Here is a 4,941-nt window from a genome sequence, read left to right on the forward strand (position 1 = left end):
CCAGAGAGAAACATCCTGAACTGCCACCATCTGGTCTGTGTGTTGCCTGCATTTTCCATCAATCATTGAGATACTGTGAAAGATGGGCCAAGAGACCCTAATAACAAGAGACTTAAGTATTTCCACAGTGGGGAGGAAGCTAAGGAAATTCTAAAGGAGATCAAAATAGAACATCTCTCCAGGAGGTAACTGTGAAGTAGAGAGATCTTGCCCAAGATGCCACTGACATAATTTACGTATGTTCCCCCAAGACAGATGGAACGTAGGCTATGGTCACATAGGAGGGCATTGACAGGCACAACCAATGGAAGACTATAACAGCCACTTAGTGAAAATAGTTGTGTTCCTTATAATCTTCTCCACTCCCTTACTAATCCTGAAGGACTAAAAAAATAATAAAAAATAAGTAAAGGAAAAACAAGGGAAGGGCAAACACAACTTCTTCCCTCTCCAAATACAGAAGCTCAGAGTAGGTATGCTTCAGATTGAACTTGCTGTTGAAGTTTTAAGCTGTCCAGGACTTGACCAACCTCCTTAGCGCCTGGACTTTACTAGCAAGCTCTGAAGTCTGCCTCAGAGATTCGTGAAGGCAGATTGGACAGGAAATATTTGAAAGCAGCAGTGGAAGGAGGTCTTAGTGCCATTCCTTTTCACCCACACTTTACCCTGGCACCCCAGTTTAGACTGCCCAATCGAAAGACTATTTCTATTTAGTTAAATCTCAGTAAGACTGAAGAACAATTTTGACTCTTACAGAAACTTGTAATTGAAAACAGAAAACAAAACACTTGGTTAGGATTTGGTTATTTTCCTCCATATCTTTGTAGTTCTTTTTTCATCTCATGCAAAACCTTAGCTTATTATCAAAATCTTTTCTTAAGGAATTTCTCCCCTGTATTATCAGCCTGATTCAAGTAAGAACCACAGGGTCCCTGTCCCCATATAGACAGGAGGAGTTATTTTCTTTCTTAAGGACTGTTTCTTAGACTTTTCTGGCCATAAGAATCCTAGGAACTTTGGATATTGTTATAAATAAAGTCTCTGGGGGTGTTATGGACTGAATTTTGTCTCCTTGAAATTCATATGTTGAAGCTCTAATCCACATGTGATTGTATTTGGAGATAGTCTGCAGGGAGGAAATTAAGGTTAAATGAAATAAGGGTGGGACCCTAATTTGATAGAACTGGTGTCCTTTTCAGAATAGGAAGAGACACCAGAGACCTCTCTTTCAACACAGGTACAAAGATGAAGCCGTGTGAAGACCCAACAAGAAGGCGGGCTTCCAGAAGCCAGGAAACAAGCCTTCACAGAAATGAAATCTGCAGGTACCTTGATTTGGGGCGTCCAGCCTCCAGAACTTTAAGGAAAGAAATTTCTGTCGTTTACAACCCACAGCCTGGGGTATTTTGTTATGGCAGCCTAAGAAGACTAAGACAGGGGGCCTTGCTCTGAAGTTCCTAAGTTACTAAATCTGAGATGGGTCTCAGGAATGTGTGTGTATGTGTGTGTGTGTGTGTGTGTGTGTGTGTGTGTGTTTTAAACAACTGAAATGATTTTTATGATCTGATGAATTTGGGAGCTACTAAATTGAAGGCATTATACTAATGAATATTTCTGCTTACACCTGTTTCTTTCTTTTGGGAAGGGACACACAGGAGTTACACTATGGTTCAAAAACTATGTAAGATAGGTTTTTTTGGAATTGTACAGATAATAAAGGAGAACATACAGATAAATTTAAGCTCACACAAGGGCTCGAGGCTATTTTGTATAATCACTCACTCTGTTGTCTGGTATAGAGAAGGTGATCAGTTCAATAACATAAAACAAAACAGAAAAAAGCAATCACCCCGAAGCCCCTCTTACTGGTCAAGATACTAATTCCAACCCCACCATCTTGCCTGATCCTCTAGCTCTTTCACACATACATACACAGTCTTATGCTTTGCTTTTCCAATGGGTATTTATTATTAGTTAAGCCATGATTGAGGATCCCAGGGTGGGGATCACCGTGTACACAGGTTCCCCTTCACCACCCTGGGAGAAGGATGGACGATGGAGAAGACGTGCATGGAGCCAGTTCGCGTCTTCTCAGGAAATGTGCCACGTGTCTGGAGGTCGTTGCAGGCTGACACCCAGGATGTGGGGCAGAGGGACTTATACACAAGCCTGGTACTATTCACACACGGAGACGTCTCTCCCCTTTAGCAATCGCTGCCTTCTCACAGAGGTGGATATCCAGGTAGGAGCCAGCAGCTCCTGATCCGGTCCTGGTTGGGGAAGAGGCTATCAAAAGGGGATTCTGGTAGTTCTTGATTTTGGTCTTGATGTCTTCTGCCAGCGTGCCGACTCCTAATGACTTCCCTGAAGCAGCTCGCAGGTCAGTGCCACCCTCAGCGAAGACCTACTTCCACCCACTTCTTTCAGAGTTCTCCTTCCTCCACTCTTTATAGACCTTTCACCATTTCAACAAATGTTTATTGACCCATTACCATTCTAGGTGGTGAGAATCGAGCAACGAGTTAAAAAAAAGAAAGGGAGAGAGAGAGGAAATCTTTCTTCCAGAACTTGACATTCTAGTGGGGATAAAGACAATATTGACATGTACTTTTATTATGTAATACGCAGTAGAGATTAATACTATAAAGAAAGAAGGTAGAGTGTTAGAGAGCGGGTGGGGTGGTAGGGTGGCTCTTTCCCTAAGGAAGTTGAGCAAAGCACATCTGGGAAAATAACAACGAGGCCAAGCCTTATGTGCAGGAAGGAAGCCATGCAGAAATACTTGAGGAAGAGCATTTCAGTCACAAGGGAAAGCAAGTGCAGAATATTGTGGCATCTGTTAGGGTCAGACATCTCAAGGGCCAACATGACTGGAGCCAGAGAAAGGGGGATGGGAGACAACCTCAGAGAAGGGAGAGAGGGGCCGGATCAGGCAGTACAAGACCAAGATAAGGAGGCCTAATGGTGTTGAGCAAGAGAATGTTATGATCTGATTTATTTCTATGTGGAAAGACCACGGGAGTGAGAGGAGATATTGCAAAGCCAGTTAGAAGGCTACTGATATTAATAGCCTGGGTTAACTCCTAAACAGAATTTCAATTGATACTATCAGTGGGCATAACCAGATCCCAAAATATCAGGGAACCAGAGGCCTTGATATCTACTATTACCTAGCTATTCTTTTTTTTTTAAGATTTTATTTATTCATTTGATAGAGAGACAGAGAGAGCACAAGCAGGGGACAGAGACAAGCAGACTCCCTGCTGAGCAGGGAGTTCAACTCGGGGCTTGATCCCAGGACCCTGATATCATGACCTAAGCCGAAGGCAGACACTTAACCAACTGAGCCACCCAGGCACCCCTTACTTAGTGATTCATATATATATATATATATATATGTATATATATATATATATATTTTTTTTTTCCAGTCAGTTTACAATCAAATATGTAGTCTTTTAACATTCCCTCTCTTTTAGTAGAGGACCCTAACTTTGTGGCTTTTTTTCAAATAAGAAGGCAGTTAGGTGTTCCAGCCCTGCCTTCTGATTCTGCCGTCAGGGAAACATGCAAACAACTGATTTGATTTTCACAATATGTTTTATTAATAATAGGAACAGGTGCATGAAACACATTCCCACCTGATTCATGTAACCTCCTTCAACATTTCCTAGTCACCTGTTTAGGTGGAGTTAGAAATAACTTCATTTACATACAATGGAATTGCACCTTTCAAAAATACACCCGTTCACCCGCAGAACATACCAGTGACCTACAACACAGAATTTCCAAATATCTGCTTTAAAGTGTTCATATCCTTTGCACAGAACAAAATTATTTGATGAAAGCGTTATTGTGTTTTGGACTGAGGTTTTTAAGTGATTTAATTATAGCCATAGAATGTTGGCTTTTATGTATCTTATTGACAAATCCAAAACCATACTTCCGAATTTCACGTTCTCTAAGGAGGTGTTAAGAGCATACTGGCTGCTCTTTCTTTTGGCAAAAGCTTCATGCTAGGTAAAAATGCTTCCAATGTTATTTTTGAACTATTCTATTTTTGACCCTAATCCTTTTCTTTGCTGTGGTTATGGCCCTGAGTCCCTAAATTATAGGCTCTCCTGCAGTTTCAAAAAGCGAATTCACGCCATCGTGCGCGTTAGGAAGGTGGCGTATATAATATTGCACTAAGGGAGACCCGAGGCACATTAAGCCCCCACCAGCAACCGGTCACGAATCAGGCTACCATGGACGCTACTCGTTTTTCTTCACTGACAAGTTTTCATTATGTGGCTTTCCCAGAACAATTTAGAAATTGATCTGCAGCTGATGGAAGCTAGGATGAATCGGGCCTGTAAGTGAACCCAAAGTTAGAGCGAAGTCAGAACCAATGCCGAGACTTCAACACAAAGTAGAAGGTAACACGCTCCCTCCCAACTCCCTCCCCTACCTTCTCTTCCATAGGGAGCACACACAGAGCTCAGACCCCTCAAAAGGGCTCCTCACTCTGGCAATATCCCCCTGGCCCAGAGAGGCCATGTCGACTTTTCTTTCATCCTCTGTTTACTTATCTCCTGCTTAATAGGTCAGAGGTTCACACTCTTGAAAAAACAATTCTCTAGTTCTGTGTCTACTGGAATGAAAGAAAGGGTCTTTTGTTTTCTGCACAATTGTGTAAATCCGGTTGTGTAAATCTAAACTTGTTCTGTGGAATTCTGGCATGCTTGGGGACAGTGGGATTGCCCGACAGAGTAGGCAAGGGTGGGGTTGTGCAGCCCTGAGGAGACCTTGGGAATGAGATGCTCTTAAGACTGTTTCGGGGACTGAAAGCCTCGGGATGTGCTCTGGTTCCAAGAAGATTAGGAGTGATAAATGGGACTTAAGCTGATAGAGTTTAGCCAGGTTAAGTGTTTGCACTGGTGGTATCCGTGGTGGGTGTGA

At 42.5% G+C, this 4,941-nt stretch overlaps 1 pseudogene; it reads right to left on the reverse strand.

The window, feature by feature from the left end:
- Nucleotides 1–2,006: 2,006 nt before the first annotated feature.
- LOC103662866 lies at nt 2,007–4,539 on the reverse strand (annotated as a pseudogene).
- Between the last annotated feature and the right edge of the window lie 402 nt (nt 4,540–4,941).

This window comes from Ursus maritimus, unplaced genomic scaffold (genome assembly GCF_017311325.1).
Source record: "Ursus maritimus isolate PB19 unplaced genomic scaffold, ASM1731132v1 scaffold_1, whole genome shotgun sequence".
NCBI lineage: Eukaryota > Metazoa > Chordata > Mammalia > Carnivora > Ursidae > Ursus > Ursus maritimus.